The 27825-nt window shown below is 47.6% G+C and overlaps 1 protein-coding gene across 1 annotated transcript in view; it reads right to left on the bottom strand.

Annotated features, from left to right (window-relative positions):
* The window catches only part of CAB39 (calcium binding protein 39), a 42483-nt gene extending 30022 nt beyond the window's left edge, over positions 1-12461 (bottom strand). The window contains exon 1 of the mRNA XM_054282380.1: positions 12387-12461. The gene's annotated coding sequence lies outside the window, so the exon portion shown is untranslated. The remainder of the gene's footprint in view (positions 1-12386) is intronic.
* Between the last annotated feature and the right edge of the window lie 15364 nt (positions 12462-27825).

The raw sequence follows: 27825 nt of genomic DNA on the forward strand, positions 1-27825 counted from the left end.
CCTCACCTAAACCCTGGCACCCAGTGCCACATCCAGGCTTTGTTAAACACACCCAGGGATGGGGACTCCACCACCTCCCAGGCAGCCATTCCAGAACTTTATCACTCTTTCCATGAACACCTTTTTGCTAATACCCAACCTGTATTTCCCCTGACACAGCTTCAGACTGTGTCCTCTGGTTCTGTCAGTGCTGCCTGGAGAGAGAGACCAACCCCACCTGACTACAGCCACCTATCAGAAAGTTGTAGAAATAACAAATCTAGGGAGAAAAAATCATAATTAATAAAGTATTTACCCAAATACAATTTCAATAAGACATGCATCACTTTTAAAACTAAGTTTAAAGAAATTCCACAATATTTTTCCCATGGTTTCTTTACCTTCTTTGGAGAACATATTCTTTGTGGCCTGCTAGTAACTTCTAATGCTCAATCCAAGTTTTTTAAACTTTAACACAACATAGCTCTTCATCTAATGTACTTTAAGATGAACACATTTTTAACAAACATAAGCTACAAAACAGGATCATTTAAAGAACAACAATATTAAAGCACTAACATTTTGAACAGTAAAGCAGTGACTGTGACACAGGTGAGGAACATCCTAGAAACACTGACTTGGGAAGACACACCAAGGAGCATCCCTCTTCCCACAGTGATTACTACTGGCCCCTGCCACAGGCAGCATGGAATGAACTCCAGCTTTACCAAACTCTGTGTGAGAAGGTTTCCCTTCCAAAAGAATCCATTTGGGAGCTCACAATGAAAGAATCTTTATGTTATACAACTGTGGAGCTCACCTCAGCTCCACAAGAACAAACCAGCCAGGCAATCAAACAGAGCTTATCTACCTGGGCTCACTGCTGTGCTTCAGCTGGGCAGAGGCAGGGCTGAAACTGAAACCCAAGCACAGCAAGCTGCTCTGCAAAGAGCTGCTCACAGTCCACAGGGCTGGCTGAGACCACAACTGACTCCTCAGCTCTGCCACTGTCACCTCAACTGGGAGGTCTCAGTAGAGTGACACAAAGATTAAAATGTAAATCACTGGGAGATCAATTCTCATGAATCTGAGCTGATTCTCACTACACAAAACCAAGACAATTTGGTGCATGATCCAGTGATCCATATCTTCTCTACAAATGGGAGTTCCTGACAAATAACCTATGGGAGTTATGTACTGACACAGAGAAAGCAGGAGAGGGCAATCAATAAACAACTGAGAATCATGACACCACCATTACTGGCAATCTTTTCCCTCTAGTTCACCACATCCTCACTCAGTAAAGGAAAAGAGTTGTCCAGGGCTTTTTCCCCTCAATTATCTCTCACCTAGTACTGGGAGCTGAAGCACAGGCAGTATCTGTGCTGATCCACACATCATTATCCATCTGACAAATCTGCTTTCTGCCACACTATTTTTTTTTTTGCCATGGTCCCTGGCACTTAAAAGACAGTTTTGATGACAGTACAAAGGGTTTACTGACACAGCTCTGCTAGCAAATCCTACCAGTGCAGATACAGCTTAGATTAGTAAAAACCACAGCCTCTGACCATGATAACTGCAACTGTGCCAGGGCTTTACTGGTTAAGTACTTTTATAAAGAGTGCTCCTTCCTTCACACTGCCAGCCAGAATCAGTATACCATCAATCAAGTGTCCAATTTTCCCAAGTTAGCTGTGTGGAGGTGCCTTTCAGTACAGAACTCATCCTCAGACAGAATTCCTGCTTCCTCTCAGCTGTGCTGCACCAAGGACAATGTGGCAAAGGGGAGCACATCACAAAGAGCAGCACAATTAGAGGATAACCAGGAGATATTTTTCCCCTAATTACTCAAAAATTAATTTCATGAGCATCACTTGAAAGACAAAAGAAAAAAAAAATCAATGCAATACAGGCCACAACACATCTGTGATATCCAGGCACACATCTGTTTCATTGCTACCAAGACATCAGAGTGAGAAATGAACTCATGAGAAGCAGCTGGCCAAAATGCAGCCTGATATCCAGGGCTCAGGAGAGAGACAACACTTTGATAATGTATTACACCCCACAAGGAGTGGTGTTCCCCAGGGGTCACAGCTGGACTGGCACTGTTCAGATGCGTGGGGCTGAGCAAGGGTGGTGGTCACAGCAGGCTGCAGGGCAGGACACCATCCACAGGGTGACATGTGGGCTCATGCAGTCCTTGTGAAGCTCAATGAGCACAGCAAGTGCAGGGCCTGCCTGTGGGACAGGGAATCCGGAGCACAAACACAGTGTGGGCACAGAATGGACTGAGAGCACCCCTGCCCAGAAGGACTCAGGTGTGGTGACTGGTGAGAAGCTTAAGGTGACATGGCAGTGACATGGCAGTGACACGGCAGTGACATGGCAGCCCAGAAAGCCACCCATGTCCTGGGCTGCACCATGAGCAGCATGGCCAGCAGGGCAAGGGAAGGGATTCTGCCCTCTGCTCCACCCTGCAGAGACCCAGCTGCAGGGCTGCACCCAGCCCTGCGCCCCCAGCACATGAGGGACATGGTGAGTGAGCCAGAGGAGGTGAAATGGTCATCAGAGGGGCTGCAGCACCTCTGCAATGGACACAGGCGGAGAGAGATGGGGTTGTCCAGCCTGGAGAAGAGAAGGCTCTGGGGAGACCTCAAAGGGGCTTCTGACAAGGGGGAATGGCTTCAAACTGAGAGCAGTCAGGGCTGGATTAGATATCAGGAATTAATTCTTCCCTGTGAGGGTGGAGAGGCCCTGGCACAGGCTGCCCAGAGAAACTGTGGATGCCCCATCCCTGAAGTGTCCAAGGCTGGGATGGACGGGGTTCTGAGCAACCTGGTCTGGGGGAAGCTGTCCCTGCTCATGCTGGACAGTCTTTAAGGTCCTTTCCTAATCCAAATAATTCAATGATTCTATCATAAAATTATCTCCGTTTAAAACTAAACAACAAACCATTACTGAATAAGTGACCAGATTTTGTGCCAAGCAAAAAAACTAGACCTTAAAGTAGAATTCACTTTGCTCTCCTAAGAAAAGAAGCAGCCATTACAACACAGAAATTTCACATAAATAATTTCAACATCACAATATACCTTAAGAGGCTGTAGGAAAGTGTACTTTGCACAGTTCCCCTAAATGACCTCTCTTTCTTCTGCCAGTTTAAATGTTTGGTCTAAATCTTCAAAGTCACTAATGGAATTCATTTCTGATACATGAACCACACCACATCTCAAGTGCCAAGATAGGTGTGCTCCTTTGGGGCAACACAGAGCACAGAAAGACATGTTTAATGGCAGAGGTGATGCATCCCAGGATTAAGAGAGTTATCAGAGTCACAAACCTTCAGGAGAGATGAGGTGAGAGTCACAACATTCAACACCATGCCATTGTATTTCACTTTTATAGATTTTGAGGCAGAGGGAGAAGAGTTTCAGCTAACCCATGAAATCCATGTTATGAAATGCTCTGCAGCACAGGAATCAAAAAGGGGGAATGATCTAGATTGCTCCCAAAATGTGCTCAAGCTCCTGCCATGGCAACCTAATTAAGAGTCCTTCTGATGACTCACAAGACACCAGTCCAAAGATCTGTGTTACAGCAGGATACTTCAGTCAGCCATTCCTGAAAAACCCAGGTCAAAATCCTTTTCTCTCCTGACACCACCTGAGAGTGTCAGCTACTCAAAGTTATTACATATCAATGAAAACACAAGATATAAAATGTGTCAGAGGTCTGTGCTGATACACACTACTTTTCATCGGTCTGTCTCTTTTTGGGGACACTTGAGTTCTCTTTCCATGTAGACCACATCACGCTAAGCAAACCTCCGCTTCCATGAGAGTAATAACTACAAGAAAATGGTTAAAAGTCTTTCTAAAAAGTTTAACAAAATTCACAAGGTAGTACCTTACAGTTCCTGCTTGCTGTCGACCAAAAGTTTCAAAAAGGATTTAAAGACAAAGGAGCCTGGAAGGAATCACACAGCAGAAAGGAAAGATACCCTTCGAAGAGAAAGACTTCCCAACTGGTTGGACTTCAAACAATTCACAAGAGCTGCTGCAGACAGGGGTCTCCAAGGCAGAGGAGCCCTGAGGGCTCACAGGTGTGACAAACAGACACTGTTGGTCTGTCCATACAGCAATCAGCACTCCCCTGACACACGGACAGGGCCACAGGTGGAAAACTGGCTGAGAGCTACCTGGCTGCAGACAGCACTGAAAAACAAGGTTTGCTGCAAGATGGGACTAATGGGACTAAAATTAGATCAGCTAACATGGTGGGAAGCACCTCTGAGGGACAGTTCCCTTAATTTATCTGCTTAGAAGAGCTAGACTGGAAAAGGGAACTACCAAATTGTTTCACAATACTAAAACAAGAACTCCTAATTTTCCTCTAATGCAATTACTGTGCAATGCTACCAAGAGAAACTTGAACGCTACATAAAAAGTTTTCATCTCTGCAAGTATACCCAAGGAATGATCAAACATAGTACCTGAAATGACTGAAAAAAACCCATTCTGCAGGACAGTAATTCTCCTAAAGGGCTGACACCAAGCTTGGGTGGAACAACTTGCATTTTAGCTGATACCTATACTCCTAACACTGTGCAATTTTACTTATTCCAGCTATGTCAGTATCCTTAGGGTATGTGGAAAAACAAAACAAAAACCCCCAACCCCTGAAATTATTAATTGGTGCACCAGCTTAACATAATTTTATTTAATTTGGGATGACAAAAATTACTTGAATAGGAGTGCAACAGTACAATATCATCACTTTCTATATCACTAAGAGGCTTCAATCAAACAAGAGCTCTTAAATTAAATGATGAAATGGACAAGAAATCAAAATTCCCTCCCTCACCCTGCTGCCCTCACTGCTTGTGATGCAGCCCATAAACTGTAATGCAACCTTTACATTCCGCAAAAATTACAAAAATAAAAGGCATGCAGTGACAATTTTGGAATCTGACCAACCATCCATTAGAAACAGAAGTAAATAAGAAGATTTCACAGAATTCAGATGTACTGAAATCTATTAAAATAACTCTTTGCTACTAAGTCAAAGAAGATTTAAATAAACAATGTGAGAGACACTGTAACTTATGGATTTTCAAACTATCCCTTTTAGCTCCTAAAATACAGATTTTCATTTTCCCTTCACAGTCATTTTGAAATTAGTTTAGCTTGGTTATCTAATTTAGGGACTTGCTCAAAGTCTGGATTTTCTGAGTTTTGGTCTAAATCTCAGAGGCATCAATCCACAGCACTGAAAGTCAGAGTACCATAATGAATACAAGACAAGGGTTAGAAACTTCTGTTGTGCTTACTAACATTTTTCAATGCTTGCTAGTAATTCTGAAAGTTAAAAACAGCCTATTTCAAGAGAAAAGTTTTTGTATTGCTGGCCAACAATCATTCTCCTTGTTCACTAAAGAGCTCAAGAACAGCTACTTCTGAAACACAGATCTCACATTTCTTCCTAGATTTCATAGTGTTAAATCCTCAACCTGCATCAACATGAGGAGAGACTGCCAGTGCTAAAGGGAGAGCAGAATTATTCAGACTCCAACAACTCTGAGACCCTACCCAGTACAATTCCTAAGGGAGGCAAAGAGCCCTGCATGGTCAGCCTCAAAGCAAAAATCTAATCAATCTTTGTTGGATGTAAACTATAAATCCAGCTCCAAATGCCTACTAACATTTTTTTTTTATTTTTACGTGTCTACACACACACATAAGTCCCCAAGCAAGAAGGAAAACTCACTAAACAGAGTTTATTTCTCTTTGTGACAGAAAAAAAATTCTCTATAAGCAGGCAGGAAGTAATAACTACAGCACAAATTAAGAAGCTGGGGACTTGAAGTTTGTTTGGTTTTTCCTGGTTACAAGAATGAAGAAAACTGGCAGAATTTAAAACTTAAATTCTAGTTTTAAGTTTTACTTTACATTCATAAGTTTGTCAGCACACACAAATGCCCTGAAGTTTTTGTGACTTTTTGGGGAAATATTCCATCACCCTGTAATGAAGAGGCTCTTTTGGATCTAATGATGTCAAACCCATCACCATAGCAGGAGTTAAGGGTAACAGCAGCCAGAGAGCACAGCTATACCAGGACTCTGCCCAAAATGCTCCATGAATGGAGGCAGCTCCTCAGAGAAAAACTGTTTACTCCAACTCCACCCTATTACAGAGGCAGCAGAGTTTGGATATTGCTCAATGTCAATTACAGACATAAAACGGAACTATGTTAGTCAATTCTGATGAGTCAATCTACTGCTTTTCTTAGAGATTACAAATCTAAATAATCACCTCCAGAACAGCACTTGTTTAGCCAACAGATTCTGCTCTCAGGAAGCTGTCTTTGCTGTCAATCATTACCTCTGTGATGCATGGAAAAAGACTATTTACCCTGGTGACTGCAGCTTGTGTTTGCTTTCAGACATATTTTAGGACAAGCTGAACTTCTCAGGTTCATATTCGAACCCTGAAATCCAACAGCCAACACTTGATTTAAGGTTTTCCAATTCTCTTGATTATTGAAACCTTCACTCATTCCACTGATTAACTATACTAGACTATAAAATTTAAATTTCCATAGGAACTTTTCCTTTTTTAAAGCTGGAAAGGAGGTAACAAGGCAGAGGGCAGCAAAACCAGGTCTCTTGGACAAGACTCAGGCAGCAGAATTTGATCCCAAATCTTCCTTTCTCCTGAGGCAACACAGAACCCAGGTGCCTATAACATGGTCACAGCCTGAGTGTTCATCCTCTTCTGGATGAGATTCCAAGGCTAACAGCCAATATCAAGCACAGTTCAGGTGCCTGATGGACCAACATCACTGTGAAAGCTCCCAAACAGCACAGCTGGGTCTCCAACTGCCCTTTGAGAAAAATCACAAACCTCTAGGGCAGGTGCTTTGGAATACCTAAAATATTTCCAGATATCTATGTTTAGGCAACTTTACCCATCACAAATGGGTGTCACTAGAAAAAAAAGTAAGTGTGTGTTCCTCAAGTACTCCAGCAGACAACATGCACAACAAACATCACACACCCAAAGAGAGGAGGGAATTCTCTGTGCTTAAGCATTATTCCCTGCAAAAAGGGGGGAAAAGCATCATGCTGCTGAAGGACACTGTGAAATGTACTGTCATGAGTGTCTGTGACCCAAAGACAAACCCCCAAGGATCTGGAACCTCCCGTCTTCAGTTGCAGTGTATTTGGTGTGTTCACTAAACACGTACATTCAAAGGATATTGTGTGCAGTGAGCTGAAAAAACCTGGAAACAACCACAGAAGGATTTTGTACCACATCAGTGTAAGCAAAGCAAGGTTTGGGATATTTGCTGATTTTTCAGAGATTGACTTTGCTTTCTTAACATTTCTCTAATATAGTACCAAGCACACACAAAGTCTTTATCAGGAATTGTGCCTCAAGTGACCTCCTCCAAGGTTATCTCTTTAAATTCTCCTGAGAAGAGAGAATTTTCTCCATCACTACCAAACTCCAGTCAGAAGAAACTTGGGACTTGAAGAGCAGGTGTGACAGGTTAGAAGAGCCAGGCATTCATAAACCATGTGGGAGAGACTTCTCAGGCATCCCTGTGTTACACTCAGTGCATGTCTGCATCCCTAAGGCCTCTTTTACAATAAAGCCCCCCACACATTTTCTTTGCTAAAATTTTGTGCCTCTGTGAACAGACTTTACTTGTGCTTATTCTTTGTCTGTACAATAAAGTCATAATGTTATGTGGCTGTTAATATAGTGGGTAATTTTATAAATTACAGCAATACATAAAAAAAATTAAAATGAGATCATCTGCCAGAGCAGTAACTTCACATGTAACAGTCAAAAATAAAATATAATGACCAATAACTTTTACATCATTTTTATAAGTGCAGCAAAACCTGCTGAAACTGCTTAGGCAGGGGAAGAGCTCAGAGCTCCAGTGCAGCAGGATGCTCTGCATGGGTGTGATCAGCACACAAATCCACCACTCCATACTGGGTGTCACTCAGAACTCTGTGTCTACAGACTTTTTCTCACAGCAAGCTCTTCAGCAGATGAGCTGAGAAGCTGCTGTGGCTCTGAACGAATATTTGGAAAAATAAATCCATCCATGAGGAGCTTCCCAGGTGCACCTGGCCAGGAAAGTAAAGAGAAAATGACAGAAAGTTGCACAGTCAAAGCAACACTGGTGCAAGAGCCAGCTGGGGTGTGAGAGGGACCTTCCCCAACTCTGTGCAGCTGCCTCTCCCTCACTCCAAAATCAGTAAATAAAACAATGAAAACTTCTCAGAAAGGTGTTTCTTCAGATGTCAAGCTGTTTGTCTGGGCAGCTTTAGCAGCCAGAGAAAGATCACACATTCACATTGCACATTTCTGGAAATGCTTCTCCATTTTTTCATTCTGTGTTTTAACACAGATAAACTTCAAAGGAGATAAAGCATTTCACACATGAGTGACTGAACATAAGTACTGTTCTCACAGTCACATACATTCAACTCCCTGAAAAGCTGACAAATTAATTCTCTTTAATTTATAGCCAAGTTCTATCTTCGCTATTTTTAAGTCTCGTGTTTCAAATCTTGCAGGGTTTGCAGTTAAAACAATTTGTTACTTTCTCTTAGTAAGAAAAAACAATTTGTTATCAATAAAGACTGACTAAAAAAACACACAACAGGGCAAGGATCAAAAGCAGCACAGAGTAATTTTTCACTGATGCAGTCATTTCCCACACTTGGCAGTATACCTGAATGTTTTAAAATATCCAGTGTTTTAAACATCTATGTAGTAACTCCTAAATATCTTCATCCAAAGATGTTTGTGAACTTAGAAAAACATCTTACACTAATACTACACTCCTCTACTAATTATAACTCGCCAGTTTTTGAACTGTCTTGCTATATTTAACTTTCTGGTGAAGAATTCTCTGAGTGTTTGAAGGGGAGGGAAGGATTACAGAGGAAATGGATCTTTAGAAAGAACTTGAAATTTAACTACAAGTAGCAGAATTTCAATAAACAGAAAGATTAGCTACAACATTCAGTAATATCCCCCAGAATTTTATGTCCTTGTGGATAGGCTTAATATTTGCTTCTTTTTAGCAAATTTGAAGTCAACAGTCAGGAACTTTTTGTAGTGTCTTTTGATTATATCAAGCATAGCTAGAATGCTCAGACCAAGGGAGTTAGAAAGCAAATTGCAGTTGTTTATTTAAACCTAAGCCATTTACTTCCTAAATTAACACTGTCTGAAAAAAGGAGGCCACGAAGGCTGTTGAGGAACAACCACAGTTATTCCTGTAAACACACACAATTTTGGCTGCTTCCAGTTTGGATCAATCCTGAATTCAAGCCTTTATGAGGAGTATTTAAACAGGGGCAAATGAATGTGTTATTTTATCACAAGGTGCAATAAGGAAAGCACATAACTCTGCTCAGGCTAAAGAAAGCCCAAACTCACATGACACCAGTGGAAGCCTTAGGTACTCCTGATCATGCATTTAACAGCCCAGCTCAAGTCCTTTAAAATAATTCAAGACAGCCTCATCTTCTAATTTAACCTTTGTGTTTGCACTTGGGGGTGGGGAGGGATTTCAGCATAAAGTTTCACCTTCTCACTGCAGACATTCAGCTTCCCTTTGGCTCACACCTCTGCACCTCGTGGTGCCAGAAGCATGGTATGGACAGAAAACATGGCCAGAGAGAGAATTAAACATAGAAAATATCAACTGTACAATGCAGAAATGGGAATATTGGAAAAATATTCAACTCACATTTTTGCCTGGCACACTATTTACATAAATAGCTGCAGGGTGTTGTGGAACTATTAATTTTGAAGGAGCAGATGAGTCAAATCTTATTTTTGATAGGTAACTGCAAGATGCCTCCAATTAGACTAAGATAATCATACTTTAATAGCTGCTCTTGTAATTAAACCATATTACACTGTGTCACAAGTACAGAAAAGCAGGGCCAGAAGGGAATTCAAAAGGCCAACAGGCTTCTTCCTGCCCCCTGCTTCAAAACAGCACCAGCTTTCTGAAACTCAAAAAAAATCATTATTTTAGCAAGTGTCTAAAGCCTCTAAAGCACATACAGAGATTATCAGCTCTCAGAAATATTTTACACCAAAAAAAAAAAAAAAAAACAGGCTGCAAATAATTCATGTAAAAAAATCTGCAAAAAGTGAACAAAGAAATGATTCAGAAGGGAAGACATTGGCCAGTAATTCTCATATTCACCAAAATGCCATAAAAAAACCCTTGGGAAGTGCAGCACATACAGGGCAACAGTCAAGTCTCATTTAACTATCAGCCATTAATTAATAAGAGCTACATGACAGAATACAAAATAGACACCATTCCCTCCTGAATAAGCCAATCAAGGAATTCCAAGAGGTGCAGTTTTAATATTATCACACCCCACTGGGAATATACATTTGTCTGGGCTTGATAATACCCAAAGAGTGTAATTATCTCTCAAAGACATACTGTCACAAAGTATTACTCAACTGCTGCTTTTATTGGTAAACACATGTATTTTTACAAATATAATTTCTGTTTTACACAGCTGTGCATTCAATGCACACAGAACACATCAAAATTTCACAACTTTATGTCAACATAAAGAAGAGAATGTCATTAAACTTAAGAGAAAAAGAAAAATCAATGCTGTCAGCATTCAGAAAAGCTCAGCAGCATAGCTCATATGCACAAACTCACATTCTAACACTGTCCTGCTTGTTCCCAACACCACCAGGCACAACCTCTCCTGTCCCAAGGTGCCTCTGCCTGACCAAGGAAAGCCCCAACAACAGCAATGTTACACTACTAATGAGATCCACATCAAATATAAATAAATTTAAGCCAAAAGCATCCTAGCTGGCTGGCCCAATAGTTTCCCACACCACATGAAAACCATGAAGCTAAAACTGTGAAATACAATATTCTTACAGCAGGCAGAAACCTATCAGGGCACCATCATGCCACATACAGGTCACCTTAGCTGCCAATTTCTACAGGACAACTAAAACCAACAAAAAAAAAAATAATAATAATAAAAAAAAACAACAACTAACTCCTGAGCCCAGAATAGGTACCATGCTTATCCTACTTCACAAAATATTTTGTGGCCTTTTTTTCCTTCTGCAGTTAAAGGCATGTGCCACATCAACAGGTATTAAGTAATAGCTATTAACTAAAGGTACACAGTGTTTTAAATAGTAAAAATCTATTATTTAAAAGCTGTGATACCAAGGTGCGAGCTCAGGATGTTAAATTTCCTCAGCCTGCACGAGCTCTAGGTGTTAAAAAGGAAGGCACACTTCCTGATAAACCACACCGCTGAGGATCTTAATTTAAGAGTTTTTGACAGGTAAGTTTTAAAAATAACCCACACGCAGACAAAACTTTACAACATTTCGATGTTAATCAAATTTCATTTCTGATCTACACTGAAACTGTTCTTCCACGCATTATTTGCCTCACTGAAACTGAAGAGCCTAGGTCATGTAATTTAATCTTTGACTCATCATGCAAATTAAATCACACCATTCCCACAAGACAGCATATAGGTTTTAAATAAATCCTGGGCACCTACATGATCCCTCACCAGAAATTAAAAATTTTAAAAAAATTTAAATACCAAAACCGGATACATCCTAGTTTCAGTACCGGTAGCACACCAGGGATTTGCAGGGAAAATAACAATGGCAAAACTTTTCTTATGGCACGGAGCAGCGATGCGGCCGCGCTGGGTGTCCGTGGGTCAGTCCGCGGAGAGAGCAGGCTGTGAGCAGCCCTCCCGCACAGCCACGGCCGCGGAGGCCTAGCGGGGCCACCCCAGCAACAACAATTGTAGGAAGAGGCCTCGGGGCCGGACCCCGAGAGGCCGCGCAAGGCAGTGCCGGCCCCGCACCTCCGGCCGCCCCGAGCGTGTTCCCGGGGCCGAACAAAGAGCGGTGGTCGCGGGCAGCGCCCCCGGCCCGGCGCCGCTGGGACGGGACAGCCGCTGCCCCTCCGCCCTGCTCGGGAGCGGCGCGGGCGCTGCGGTTCGCTCCGGGCCGGGCCGTGCGCGGCTTTACGTTGATCGTTCCCCGGCTCGACGTTGGAGCGGCTCGGGGACCGGGGCGCTGCCGCACGGGAAGCGCAGCCCCGGCCGTGCCCTTTGGCTCCGCGCGGCACCCCCGGAGTAGCGGCTGCTGTCCCCGGAGCTGCCCTCCGCCCAGCACGGCGGGGCTCGGCCGGTCCCTCCCAGCGCCCAGCGGACAAACGGGCCCGGAGCGTGGCGGGCACCGGCCGGGCCGCGCTACCCGCGGCCCGCAGGGCACGGCCCGGCCCCGCGCCGGACAATGCCCACGGCCCTCGCCCCCCGCAGCCCCGGCGGCCCCAGTACCTGTGCGTCCGGCGGGCCCCGCCCGCCCGCTGGCGGCTCTCGGCTCCGGCGCTGCGGCTGCGGCAGAGGCGGCGCGGCCCCGGCTCGCCCGGCCCGTCCCCCCCGCCCCGCGCTCACGGCGTCGCACCGGCCCGGCCCTCCCGCCCGCGCTTCCGCCCGCGCCGCGGCGCCACAGCGCCCCCTGCCGCCGCGGAGGACCCAGGGCGCTGCCGAGCCCGCCGCGCCTCTCGCTATTTCCTCGTTTTATTGTTCACCGTGCTTTTGTCATTATTGGAGTCACAGAGCCACCAGGGCTGGAAGAGAGCTTTCAGATCACTCGGTCCAACCATGGTACACTGCCACTGTACCCCTAAGCCACTAAACCACATCACCCAGATGTAGGTGTCTGTTGAGCACCTCCAGGGTGGGGACTCCACCACCTCTCTGGCAACTTGTTCTGATGCCTGATCCTCTGAACAGGGAAAAATATCTTATAATATTTAATTTGATTCTCCTGCCTCAACTTAAAGCCATTTCCTCTGGCCCTCTCAGTGCAGACATGGCAGAAGAGACCGGCCCCATGTCACTACAGCCTCCTGCCAGGGGGTTGTACAGAGCAAGGAGGTCCCTGCTGAGCCCCTGGAGAATGAACAGCCCCGGCTCCCTCAGCCACTCCTCATGACACAAGTGTTCTAAACCTTGGTGCCCTTCTCTGGACACGCTCCAGCACCTCAATGTCCTTTTTAAAGAGAGGGACTCAAAACAGCATGCAGAACTCAAGGTGCAGCCTATTCCTTTATTCTTTATTAATGGTTAACAGTCTTTGTAATTACTATTTAAATTTTATTTGTTGGTATTTATTCATTTGTTATTTGTATTTACTCTTTTTTCACCATTTTTACCGCCCTCTGCCCTGTCCTTTTGCAGACCCTCTGTAGTGTCACAAAACTTCTTTTCCATGCCGTGACCCTCAGGGCCTCAGGGTGGGGTTGGAACTCGTGCCTCGGACGTGCTCTGATTGTCCTGATGCATCAGGTGCTGCTGATTTACAGCCTGCAGGTTTTCTGCACTCCCCAGCATGGCATGGAAGGCCTCCAGATGGTTTCCTGTCCCTGTGTGTAATACTCATCTATTACTGGCACTGTGACAAATGCAAATTAGCCTGGATGGAGAAAAGCCCACACCTCTCTCAGCACAGATCAAGTTAATATTGCCCATTATAATACATTTAAAGCAGAAGATACATTTTTAATGGAACAAGTCATGAATTTCTTACAAACCTTGCCCCAGGAGGTCTGATGCAGCACCGGCATGCAGCCATGAGGGACCTGCTTCCCAAAATGTCCATAACAGCTTCTATCTTCAGCTTCTTCTTGATTACCTGGCTGCACATCCCTCTGCTGCCCTTCTGCTGGGGAGGTTTGGGTTGGGCTCCACACATCACAGTTCCCTGGCTGCTGAACCTCAGATGTTGGTGGGCACAGCTGCCTCTGGCCTCTTGGGGGGTCTCCATCAGCTCTGTGCTACAGCTCAGACATGGAAAAATGCATCTGAGCACACCTGCAGCCACCCCAGCATCGACAGCAGGGGAGCAGAGGGGCTGGCACTGGGCAGTGGGACAGGGTGGGTCACAGGACACTTCTCTGGACAGGTACCAGGGGCTCCAGGTCCAGCCTGGCACCAAGCTGGAGCCACGGGGGGCTGCCCCAGCCAATCCTGCCACACTCAGCACCCCAGGGAACAGGACATCGGGGTAAAAACAAATGTGCATGCATAACATTTGTTTACATCTAGCATGTATTTATATCTACCTCCTAATGTTTATTATATTTATTTATTAATATTTATTCTATTTATTCCTAATTTTATTACATGTATCCCTACTATATATTATATTATATTATATTATATTATATTATATTATATTATATTATATTATATATTAAATATACTATATATATTTACCTCCTAATATTATTTATATCTACCTCAAATATTTACTTGCTGTTGCAGGAAGATGGAAGAGATGCCGCAGCACTAGACCTGAAGCAGGAGGGGTTGTGGTGCCTGGGTGAGGTGATGGGACCTCAACTCACAACGTGTGGGCAGCAAAATTTTGGCAGTTCATATATCCCACTTGTGAGCTGGGAATGGTTGATCTCAAAACCACCATGGAAAGGGTGTGAAAAATTGTGAGCCCATATTTAGGCTAAAACCATTGGAGTTTAAACATAATAATCAGAGTACTGAGGAGAGAGGAGGAGGAGTTAAAGGCAAGCACTGTTAAAGGGATTCAATATCAGCTCCTGGAGGATAGACACTACTGCTCTACAAATGACCATTGGAAAAGAGACCAGGCCAGAAAGGGGTTCAGTGCAATCACCAGCCCTGCACACTGCAGAGAAATCCCTGAGCAGAGAGAGCATGATTTTCCTAAGCTCTTAGAAACAGGGATTAAATACAGCATGTGAGAGGGCTCTTGGCACACTAATGATTCACTAATTCACAGCCATGACTGAGAGAGCCATTGTGAATTAATTAATCCTTGCAAATTAGGAAGTGAGTAAACATTAAAAAAATCCAAGCTACTTCACTGGGGAAAAGAAAAGGTATTTAGAAAGGCAAGCATGCAGGTGCTTTGCTTAGGAAGGACAGAGCTGAATGGGATCCTGGGGCTTTCTGCTGGGGGTGGGAGGCTCAGGGAACCCTACAGCTCAGCTCTAGCTCCTCCCATCACCATCCTGCATTGAAAAATAGCAAAACTGGGGAAAAACAATGTGAAATTACCTCTCCTTCAAGCAGCTCCATTTTGCTGCCCTCTTTTCTCCCTTCAGCCCTTATCTCATGCAGAGCAGCCATTCCCTCCTGGGGTGCCATGGCAGCTCTGCAAGGCCAGCTGCTCCTGGCTCTCCACAATGCCCTGTAGCCATTTCCTGCTATGTCTTCTCTTTTCCATGGCACACATGTGCCCTTTCCCCTTGTGGGTTCCCCTCCTGTCCCCACTGTCCTGCTGGCAGCAGGCCCTGAGTACTCCTCACGTCCTGCGCAGGCCCTGAATGCCCCTCATGTCCCACACAGGTCCCAAGTGCCCCTCGTGTCCCTCACAGGCCCTGAGTGCCCCTCATGTCACACACAGGCCCTGGGTGCCCCTCACATCCCCACACAGGTCCCAAGTGCCCCTCGTGTGCCTCACAGGCCCTGGGTGCCCCTCACATCCCACACAGGCCCCAAGTGGCCCTCACGTCCCCTGCAAGCCCCAGGTTCCCCTCATGGCCCCTGCAGGTCCTAAGTGCTCCTCGCAGACCCCAAGTGCTCCTCACATCCCACACAGGCCCCGAGTACCCCTCACGTCCCACACAGGCCCCGAGTACCCCTCACATCCCCTGCAGGCCCCAACTGCCCCTCACATCCCACACAGGCCCCAAGTGGCCCTCACGTCCCCTGCAAGCCCCAAGTGGCCCTCATGTCCCACACAGGCCCCAAGTGCCCCTCATGTCCCACACAGGCCCGGGTGCCCCTCGTGTCCCTCACGGCGTGCCCCCAGCCCTTGCTGCCAGCCATGCACTTTGGGGTGTCACTGTCCACAGTTTTACTGGCAGAGTGACAGCTGGAGCTGTGTCAGACAGGTGTCACAAGTGTCCAGCTGTGCTGGGAGCAGGGCAGGGAGCCCTGAGGTAACTCCTGTGCTGTGGATGTGTCACCCACGCCATGAGATGGAGGGGCTCAGGACCTCCATGGCCTCCTGACACAGATCATCTCAAAATATACTCTGGGGCCTCTTGCCAGCTGTCTGGAGGGGCACACGAGGAGGGGAGAGCAGAACCAACCCCCAGGTGATGTTTAACTGGGCATGGAGTGCTGTGATTCCCAGAGCACAGCCCGTGTTGCTGGCTCCTGACAAGGAGTTGCAGTTATGCTGAATTTCTTCTGTTTAAAGTTTGGCAGAAGAAGAATCCTGAGTCTTTCCATGGACTTTGAACCAAGCTGCAGTGGCTGAATATAATCACCAGCTTTCACAAGTGCCTGTGACAGTTCCTGAAACTGCATTTCACCCGTTACTGCCTGGAGACATTCACTGCAGACTCCTAAAGCTTTTCTCAAAGAAACGTCTGGGTATTTTTTTAACCTTTCAGTTCATTCAATTAATACATAATGAGCAGACTCACACCCCCAAAATCCTATTTATGGCAGAAAACACAATTAAATGTAATTGTCTTTCATATCAGTTAGGAGGTTCTTTCCTCGTGGACATTCCATGATTTATCTTTAATTCAAGGTTCCATTTCAGAATTAGAACACATTTAAAAAACATTATAGCAAACCACAAGAACTAAGGGTTAGCATGTAAACATTGTCAGAAAAAAAAAATTACCTGAACAATCTAGCATGCAAATATTGTCAGAAAAAAACCCCAAACAATTACCTGAACAATCATAGAAAAAAAAAATCTGTTGCAAATCCCTTTACCTGGACAGCAAGTCATTTTAATAAACTTTTTATTACTGTGGAACAATTCAAAGTTACCTGTAAAGCACAGCATCCATTCCACGGAGGATCTACTACTAAAGCCAAAACCAGGTTTCCATCAGCATTGTAAACATGAAAGGAAGTAAAAGTCACCCCAAGAAACAGCACTAGTGAAAAATGTATTTCCTGAGCTAGAAACAGCACTAGTGTAAAATGTATTTCCTGAGCTAGAGCCAAAACACCATACACAAAAAAACCAGTGAAATACAGCCATTAATTCAATTGAACTGGAATCAAATACAGTAAGAATCCCAAATCAAGCAGAAAGACAAAAGGCTGAGAACACTGCTAAAAATTACTGTTGGGTTATTCTTTTTAGATGCTTTCCCTCTTCTTTTACATTTTAAAGAAATTACAAGGTGACTAACTTGGTTCATATTTAAGCAGCGCCTGTTAAACTCTGAAGCTCACAGCCTCTGGATAACACTGCTGTGCACTTGCTTACCCCTTTACCCCCTCAAAGGGCTTTGCAGAAATGAATTAATTAGCTCTTACAGCAGAAACCTGTGAGGGGCACGGGCTTAGTGCTGCCCTTCAGCTGGCACAGGAACCCTGGCCACATCACTTGACAACACCAGCAAATACACACACACAACCTGTCCTGAGACTCTCTAAAGCTTTTCTGCAGCTCTCCTCCTGCTCCTGATGGGACCCCTGGCTCCCAGTGAGGAGAGAACTCCAGAGCTCTGCTGTCCCAACCTTCCAAGGCAGGCACTGCTTTGGAAAAAGGCTACAAAATTGTATCATCTGAAAATTGTCTGTGTGCAGGTGTGAGAGGGCATCACTGTCTGCACGTGTGTGTACAGACACACCTGGAATGGGGAGAGGGGGTGAAACACCATCTTTGAAACACAACAGGAGGGGGTGAAACATCATCTTTGAAACACAACAAGAGGGGGTGAATAATCATCTTTGAAACACAACAAGACACCCAGCTGATCGCAGGTATTCTTCTGGAAAACCCCTTAGGGAACTCATGTGTCTCGTGGCCTCTTTTGCTTTTTGACAGAGCAAACCCAGGGCACAGCTCCTAATGCTAAAAATCAACAAGCAAGAAAAAAAGGGTTGTGGCAGGGGGGGTTTTATTATTATTTTAATTAATGGCTTCATTATGGAGAAGCCAAAACAAGTGCAAACTATGCTTTTCTTCTTCCCAGACCAGCCCATGCAGCAGCACCCACCTTCTCACAGCTCCTGCTTGCCCTTCATCTTCTCAGGGCCATGGTTTTCCTACCCCAAGGTGACTGTGCCCCAAGAACTGGCAGGACTTCCTACACCTTTTGGTTCCTCCACAGCAATGAGAAATGCTCATCCCTGTAATAAAGGAGTGTCTCCTAGAGACACCTGAAGAGGGGTTGGAAAAGTGAAGAAATTGAACCGGAGAGTTGGTTTAAAGCAGACAGTGTTCACAAACAAAACCAAAATAGTATAAAACCTTTTGCTTTAATTGGTAAAAAAGTAGTTACAAACATAGAGATGAAAAAAGAAATCTTAGAGAACATCACGAGACTTTATACACCATGCAGGATGGAACTTAGCTCACACAGACCAGCGACCCTGCAGCTCATGCCTTCCCCTCCTCCCATTTTCCACTGTCCCAGCAGCAGCCAGCCTGTGCCAAGGCAGGACCACAAAGTGCCAAACACCCAGGTGAGCATTTCCCACTTGCTGGGGTGCTGCAAGCCCAGCCCTGCAGCAACAGAAGCGGGCAGCAGGTTGGGAATTCTGCTATAAGGGCAATGCCCCTCTGGCAGCCCCAGAGCTGGGCCAGGACAGCACACAGGTCACCCTGCTGCAGAGCACAGCCTGGGGCTGCCCCATTCCTGCTGACAAGGTGTCCTGTGCCAGGCCTCAGGATGTGGTGACAGCACACGTAGACACACAGACTATAAAAAGCAGGCGTTGGCGTGTGGCCAGGCTGGCACAAAAGCCACATTTACTCACAGAAGAGATATTTTTCTCACAAAGATGAATCTTAACCCACATCCCTCTGCAGCCTCCATAACTGAGAAGCTAAGAGGAAACAGGCAGTGTGGGAAGTGCAGAGGCTGCAGTGTGGGGTGTGCAGGGTGCTGAGCCCAGGGGGAGTCAGGCATCCATGCTGCTGTCAGAGCAAAGCTTGCTGAATAAACCAAGCACTTGGTTTATTCCATTACAGATTAGGCTTGTCATCAGGTGACATCTGGTAACATCTCACACACAGAGTGTGAGAACACCCAGCACTGCTCTCCTGAATGAAATAACGCACCCAGAGTGTGAGAACACCCAGCACTGCTCTCCTGAATGAAATAATGCACCCAGAGTGTGAGAACACCCAGCACTGCTCTCCTGAATGAAATAACGCACCCAGAGTGTGAGAACACCCAGCACTGCTCTCCTGAATGAAATAAATCAAGGCATGCTGCATAAAGAGAGTTCAAGTGTTCTCCTTGAATGGTCCCTCAAAGTCCCCTGTGCTCTCCTCATGAAGCTTGTCTCTTTTCCCTTGTACCACCTCTGCAGCCTGGTCTCTGCTCTGTGTGAGCCAAGTCCATCCTGCGTGGTATATAAAACCTTGTGATATCTTCTAAGAATTTTTAAATCTCTATGTTTTTAACTAATTTTTTACCAATTAAAGCAAAAGGTTTTCTACTATTTTGTTTTTGTTATGAATTGTTTTCTTTCTAAAACCAACTCTCCTGTTCAATTTCTTCACTTTTTCCCCCTCTTCAGGTGTACCTAGGAGATTACAGGGATGAGCATTTCTCATTGCTGTGGAGGAACCAAAAGGTATAGGAAGTCCTGCTAGTTCTTGGTCACCTTGGGGTAGGAGAACCATGGCCCTGAGAAGATGAAGAGCAAGCAGGAGCTGTGGGAAGGTGGGTGCTGCTGCATGGGCTGGTCTGGGAAGAAGAAAAGCAGAGTTTGCACTTGTTTTGTCTTCTCTATGTAAAATTCAGCACAGGCAAGGGGCTAACCCTTACAGCCTGCCACCACCCACGCAGCTTATCAGATTTTCTGCTTCCTATAAGGTGCTTTTGGCCCAGGAGCTGTGTTTCAAGCACTCTGGCTGAGAAGCAGCAGATAAGATTTCCTGTGGGGCCTGGAGCGTTGCTAACCTGCCAGGCCGGAGACAGCTTGAGCAATGGCAAGAGCATCAGCTGATCCTTAACACCAAGGCTGCATGGGGGTGTGTGAAAGAAAAGCTGAGAATTACTCAGCTGGTACCAGCCTTGTAATTATTTCCTGTCCCAGGAGTTCACTCCCAAAGATGGCAGAGGCAGCTGGTATCCAGGAGGCTGAGCTGGGGCCAGAGGGGTTTGGTGCACTTGGTAAAGGAGATGGATTTAGAGATGGATGTAGAGATGTCAACAGAATTTCCAGATGTTCAGTGCTAGTTCTGGAGCTGGGCTTTCTCTATGATGAAAATACTTCATGTGGCACTGTCCAATGCCATGTATGACCTCTCTCTTCAGCTGTCGCAGGAGGAGCAGGTGAGCTCCCTGCCCACACCATGGTGAACTCACAGGCTTTGATAGGCCACCACAGACACCAACCTCATCTGCCAGATGGCCTGTGCCTCTTCCCCAGCCACCACACAAGGCTCACCTAGCCACCAAGCCCATCACCTCCCAGCCCTCTGCCAGAAACCATGACCTGGCACACACAGTGTCACTCCGTCCCCAAGGATCTCAACACAGAGGTGTCTGGAGCAGCCTTCCCAGCACAGCCATGGCTTCCCTCTGCCAGCTCTGATGGTGATCTTGGGCCCACATCCCATTGGGTGTGGTGTCTGCTCATGGAGACTGTGCTCTCAACGCAGCAAATGCCCTTCCCCACATCCCAAGAAATCATCCTTTGCTTTTCTGACCAACCAATGCTGTTCTCTGCATCTGCTCATTGGGACTGTGCTCTCCCAATGCCCTTCCCCACATCCCAAGAACAGATAAATCATCCTTTGCTTTCCTGACCAACCCATTTCCAGCACCATCCTGTCCTGGATGGGCTGCAGGACACGTGTTCCTCCTGCAAACGGGGCTGAGATGGGCCATGGCAGGTCCAACATGCAGAACTGAGGCCAGTCAGGAGAGGCAGCCCTGGTGCCCCTGGGCCATCCAGCAGTGAGTAATCTCCAGCTGGGTGCCTGAGTGCCCAGAGCCAGCCCGCCTGCCCCGGCTCCGCCTGCACCCCAGTCACTGCACTGGCACGTCCTGCTGCTCCTCACATTCCTCCCGACCGAATACCTCAGCAGCACAACAGCCCTGGTGAAGTAGGGCTTCAGCACAGCCTGCCTGGGAGTTGTGGCTGCTGGGAAACATCCAGGTTTAAACGTTTTAAAGGAGAGCTTTACTCCTTTTAAAACCTCAGCTGGACAAACCCCTCTTTATTGAGAGTGAGTAAAGCCCCTGTAAAGCAGCCTCTCCTTGGGGAGTGTTTGTTCATGGCAGGGCAGGGCTGGAGCTTGGGTTGAAGGAGGGGGCACAGGCTGCAGAGGGTGCCCCATGGCTGCACATCAGGGCCAACCCACAGCCTGTGCTGGCAGCAGCCGCTGTCCCCTGTCGCAGACGACTTTTCATGAAAAATCCTTTCCTTAGGATTTTTCCTCCTGGGAAGCCGAAAGGCCTCAGGAACAAAATGTAAACAATGGTTATCTGCTGCTGTGGAATGCAACAGGTGCATCTGTGATTGTTGGTTTGTTTGTAATTAATGGCCAATCACAATCAGCCGGCTCAGACTCTCAGACAGAAGCTTTGTTATAATTTTTTCGGATTCTAGTCTTAGCTTAGCCAGCCTTCTGATGAAACCTTTTCTTCTATTCTTATGCTATAGTTTTAATGTAATATATATCATAAAACAATAAATCAAACCTTCTGAAACATGGAGTCAGATCCTCATCTCTTCCCTCATCCTCAGACCCCTGTGAACACTGTCACAGTCCCCACCTCACCCTGCCCACTGCCAGCCCTGCACTCTGCTCTTCACTGCCCAGAGCCCACACCACATGGTGAAAGCAGAGCTGCTGTCAGAAACCAGCCCCAGCAAACCCACAGACACCTGGGAGGGATGGACTGGAGGACCCTGGAGCAGAACCCCTTTTCCTGTCTCTGACAGCCTCCCTGGCACTGCTGGGGCCAGGCACCCCAGCCCCACACCCAGCCAGCAGACACACAGACAAACCCAGTCTGGATGATCTCCAGACTGGAAAAAAGAGGGATCAAACAGTCCTTCTGTGACCCACACTGCAGACTGAGCAGTGCTCAGGAACCTGCCCAGCTGTCCTCCCACTCTCCCACAGCAAACCCATCCCTGCCAAAGGCTGAGCTGCCTTAACAAGGCCATTCATTAACCAGCCAGGGTTGAGGTTGGGCTTGGGCTTGCCTCACTACAGCACAAGCCTCCTTGTGAGCCCTGTCAGGGTCTGAGTTGGTGCCCACAGTGTCACCCCAAGCTGCAAGAGGCAGGGGCACCTGCCTGGGCTCTGTGCAGCATCCTTCCTGCAGCATGGAGCTCCTCACCCAGCTGAAATGCCTCCTGCTTCCCAGCCGCCGTGCAGAAAGGGCTCTGCTGGCAGGAGGAACACAGCTGACATCCCCAGCAGGATTTGGGCTCCTTGCCCCCATCCTTGGCCTCCAAAGCAGCAACACAGCTCAACTCACCTGGCTGTGCCCTCCGGCCCTGAGCAGGGAAGAGGAAGAGCTGTCCTGGCACATGGGCAGGAGCAACTCTGCCCTGCCCAGAACCCAGAGAAAATGGACTGGGGTGGAGATGGAGCAGGCTGAAAATTGCAGGAATTAGAGGAACAATCACAGAGCTCCTCAGCCTTAACATCAAGCTGGAATTAATTACTCTCTTATGTGAATTCTCTTGGCTCGGCTTCTTTTTCTCTGGGCTTCTCACTTGTTTCCTACAAAGTGTTTCAACAGAAATATTACCATCTTTCATGGAAAAATACCTTATTTGAAATTATTTTATCAGTCAGAAAGAAGGGGAATGAAAAGTTCTCTCCAAATTTTTGCTTTCATTAAAATAAACTTTTTTTTCCCTACCAAAGTCAGTTTTACAAGGATGTTTCAACTAGATGTAATCAATAGGATTGGAGGCTTATTATTATTATTAACAACAATTTATTATTATTATTTTATTATTTTTATTATTATTATTGATGTTGTTATTATATTGGTAGAAGCTGTTAAAATAATTTTTTTTTCCTTATCAAAGTCAGTTTTACAAAGGTGTTTCAGCTAGATGTAATCAATAGGATTGGAGGCTTATTATTATTAACAAGACTATATTCATATTCATATTCATATTCATATTCTTTTCTTTTTTTTTTTTGGTAGAAGCTCTTTCTTAAAAGCTTAATCAAAGATGACCCTGCTGTACTATTATTATTATTATTTATATTATTACTATTATTTTATTGGTAGAAGCTCTTTCTTAAAAGCCTAATCGAAGATGTCCCTGCTGTCCCACAGTCCCTCCTCTGGTGCTGCCTTGTCCCGAGTCTGGGACAGCCCTGGCCAGCCCAGAGGTGCCTGCCCTCCATCCAGAAGGTTCCATCCTGCCTGGAGGTGCCTGCCCTGATTCCAGAAGGTTCCATCCAGCCCAGAGGTGTCTGCCCTCCATCCCAAGGGTTCCATCCAGCCCAGAGGTGTCTGCCCTCCATCCCAAGGGTTCCATCCAGCCCAGAGGTGCCTGCCCTCCATCCCAAGGGTTCCATCCATCCCAGAGGTGCCTGCCCTCAATCCAGAGAGTTCCATCCAGCCCAGAGGTGTCTGCCCTCCATCCCAAGGGTTCCATCCATCCCAGAGGTGCCTGCCCTCAATCCAGAGAGTTCCATCCAGCCCAGAGGTGTCTGCCCTCCATCCCAAGGGTTCCATCCATCCCAGAGGTGCCTGCCCTCAATCCAGAGAGTTCTGTCCAGCCCAGAGGTGTCTGCCCTCCATCCCAAGGGTTCCATCCATCCCAGAGGTGCCTGCCCTCAATCCAGAGAGTTCTGTCCAGCCCAGAGGTGTCTGCCCTCCATCCCAAGGGTTCCATCCAGCCCAGAGGTGCCTGCCCTCAATCCAGAGAGTTCCATCCAGCCCAGAAGTGCCTGCCCTCCATCCAAAGGTTCCATCCATCCCAGAGGTGCCTGCCCTGCATCCCGAAGGTTCCATCCATCCCAGAGGTGCCTGCCCTCCATCCCGAGGGTTCCATCCAGCCCAGAGGTGCCTGCCCTCCATCCCGAAGGTTCCATCCATCCCAGAGGTGCCTGCCCTCTATCCCGAGGGTTCCATCCAGCCCAGAGGTGCCTGCCCTCCATCCCGAGGGTTCCATCCAGCCCAGAGGTGCCTGCCCTCCATCCCGAGGGGTCCATCCAGCCCTCCATCCCTGTGCTGCTGTGTGGGACAGCCGGGCTGCGGAGCACCTCAGCAAGGATCGATCCCTGGCCACATCTCCGTGCTTGATGCCCAGAGGGAGCACAGAGGGCAAGGAAGGGACACTGCTCTTGCAGCCCGGTCAAATTCCCTCGTCCCGTGGCCACCGGCTGCCCCCGCGCCCTCGCTGGGGGCTGCTGCCCATTTCTCTGCTGGTGATTAGATTGTTCACGGCTCCGGGGTTTGTTTGAATGGGCGCCTTTGTTCGGCGGCGCTTTCCCACGTCCCCCGCCCGGCCGGCAGTCGCGTGTCCCGAGGCTCAGCGCGGCCCCGGCCGCCGCTCCCCGAGCAAAGCCCCGCTCCGAGCGGGACATCTGCGCCCGGGGGAACCTGCCAACATCTGCCACGCTTTCCCCCTTTTCAGCAGCCTTTCTTTCCCTCTTAAATACTGCAGGAACAGATGTTAAAAGTTGTTCTCTTTCTCCGGAGTGTGAAGTGTAGACAAATAGCAAAAAAAAAAAAAAGGAGAAAACTCTAAGCAGCGTTCACCCCTCTCCCCTCTTTTTTTTTTTTTTTTTTTTTTTTTTTTTTGGAAAGCCCAGGAAAAAAGGGAGGCTTTGTTTACAAAGGAGAATCCCCTTTTCAGTGAAACCTGGCAGTGGCACCGCCAAAGGAAAGCGGGAATTCGCAGAAAGCTCCCGTAATGCTCATTAGCATGGGGCTGTTGGGTGCCTGCAATCCCCGGCACAGATGTCAGCCTTGCCCAAAGCCAGGGCAGCTCTCCCGCCCGCACCCCCGCCTCCCAAATAAAGGCTTTTGCCGTGACTGAGAGGTGTAAAATAACAGTTTACAGCCAAAGATGCTCTGCTTTTGCACCGCGCCGCTGTCTTACAAATGAACCTTGAAATGAGCTCGCCCGCAGCAGATGCCCGTGGGCAAGGCAAGGGGCTGCGGTGCCAGGCCGGGCTGGGCACGGGCTGGCACCCGGGGCCACCCTGCTGCCCGTGCCCGGTGTCCCCTGGCCGCCAACTCACCTGGGCTCCCAGGGAACAGCCCTGGAGCTGGGGCAGCTCGCAGGACACTCAGGGCCACCCCACTGCCCATGGCCTGTCCTGCCAGCCCGGTGTCCCCTCTCCTCCCAGCCTGCTGTCCCCTGGCCACCAACTCGCCTGGGAGGGAGAGGAACAGCCCAGGGAACAGCCCCGGAGCTGGAGCAGCTCGCAGCACAAAGGGAGCAGGAGGGAGGGCGAGGCAGGGCCAAGGAAGGCAGAGAGGCTGAGGAAGGAGGTGCTGCCATCACAGACACTGAGAGCTGTCCTGGTGGCACTGTCCTGACCAGCCTCCGGGCCAGCAACATGGGGCACATGCTGCATCCTGCAGGCTTGGGACACACTTTTCAGAGCTTTGGGTAATTGTGGATTTGCTGACGCCCCTGCTGTGCTCAGCTGGGCCAGGTCACCTCTGCTCCTCCCTATTGCTCTCTGCACAAGGTGGAGGGAGATGGGCAGGATGGGCACAAAACACAGAGTGAGCTCTGTGCCCCCTGCCCCAGCCCAGCCCTGCCTCCTCCAGGCTGAGCTGCTGCAATCATGTGGCCTCAGCTACACCTTTTACAAATAGCAGCAACAATCCATTTCCTTGGACTGGAAAAAGCTTGGAAAACCAAAGGAGCCTTCACAGGTGAGGAGCCTGGACTGGCTGATGTGGGGCCTCCTGCACGGGGTGGTGGGATCTCCTTTTGCTGTCTCTGAAGACAACGCCCCAGAGATAAGAATCCCACCCCTTTACCTGGCACAAAGGATCGGTTGTGAACCTTCCCCTCCCAACCCTCCTCTCCCAGCACAACCACCACCCCAGCTCGTCCCAGGCCATTCCAAAGTAGGGCGCTTATAAAAGCAAGGAACTGCAACCCAGCTCTGCATGTGACTGCCAAACAGCCTCTGCCTGCCAGCTCCCATGGCTGGGGACGTGTTTTGGTGCTGAGGCCAGGCAGCAGGGCGTGCAGACGTGCTGCAGGTATGTTTGCATTGACACTCTCACACCCACACGGAGCTTGAGCAAGGAGCAGCGTGATGTCCTCGCTGCTGTCACTGGGGAATGTCCCCACCCAGGGCTGGAGGGACACAGGGCTCTGCAGCCACGCACCATCTACCTCACAGACATGTTTCTGTAAAACCCTTGTGGAGTGCTCTGTTCCTGTGGCTGTACTAAACACCTGGGTACTTCCAGCCAAAGTAAACCTATGTGTAGCCTGCATTGTAGAATGCTGCTCTTATTTTTTATTTATTTGAATAAAATATTTCTTTTTCCCAGGAGCTGGGAAATCCCCCCAGTGCATTAGGAGGCCTTGCAGTGCTTCTGAACTGCTGCAGCTGCTTCCTTTCCACTTCAATAAGGTGACACATTCAACACCAATCCAGAGGGCTTCACCTGTGGGACCCAACAGGACACTGCCAAACCCTGCTCATCAGCAAAGCAGCTTCAGAAAGCAAATGCAACGTCATGGAAACGCCTTCATACTCTCCCCCAAGCCAGGCAGAAGTGAGGAAGTATAAAAGTGCATTCTCACCCCACACCAGGCCTCCTCAAAAGGCCCCTCATGCCCTGCCCCAGCATTCCAGAGCAGCAAACAGACAAACCCCCTTCCTCACAAAGCCACCCAAGCCTCGCAAATGGGGGTAAAACCCAAAGAAGTGAAGCTTCCACAGGACTAACTAGCTCTAGGTTTGTTAGTTTCTAAAGCTTCCATAGGACTAACTCAACTCTAGGTTTGTTAGTACCTTCAATACCCTGTACATTTAATATTAAATTCTGCAGAGCAGCCAAAAACTAGAAGAGTTACATATTACCTACATCCACCCAGGTGCAACAGATAATTCAGGTTCCCAGGAGGTAAATAAAGTTCCCATGTTTTCCCTAGAGGATTTCTGTGATGGAAACAACCTTCCTTCGGGTGTCTGCTGTCAACAGTTTTTAATCGATCATCATTTCCTTGTAACAATAATCCCTGGGAGCAGCAACTCCTAGCTGAAGCACTCTATTCTTAAATTAAGAGCCTGTAACAATGACGTGAAACGACTGGGGTCAGCTTAGCAGGTAAAAACAGGCATGGCTTCAAGGAGATAGAGGAGAAAACGATGAGTGGAAGGCATTTTCCCAGGTGTAATTCAAGCGCTTCCCGGCCATTGTGTCCCTGCCTGGGAATCTGTGCGAATTGAACGAGGAGCCGTGCAAGCTGCTCCGAGCGCGCCCATTTTCCTGCCCTTCTTCCCGAACAAAGGATCCCTCCAAAGCCCAGCGTCGGAGGCCGGACATCTGTCGCCGTTTGGGGGGGCCGCCGTGGTCATTGAAAAGAAGCAGTGACCTGTCAGCTTTGATTGATGGCCACAAACCTCCGGGCTCGACCCCTCGTGTGGGAAAAGAAGTCCCGCCAAGGAAAGTTGCCTTTCAGATGCTAATTTGGGGTTATAAATACAGCCGAGGAGCAGCGGAGTAGCAAAGAGCCCAGCTGGAAGGGGAGCCAGCCACTGCCCCAGCGCCTCCTTCCCTTCCCATCCCATTCCATCCCTTCCTTCCCATCCCATCCTGTCCTG

The sequence above is a fragment of the Melozone crissalis genome, unplaced genomic scaffold, assembly GCF_028551555.1.
Source record: "Melozone crissalis strain CALT ecotype California unplaced genomic scaffold, PUWL_Pcris_2 ptg000034l_1, whole genome shotgun sequence".
Classification (NCBI taxonomy): Eukaryota; Metazoa; Chordata; class Aves; order Passeriformes; family Passerellidae; genus Melozone; species Melozone crissalis.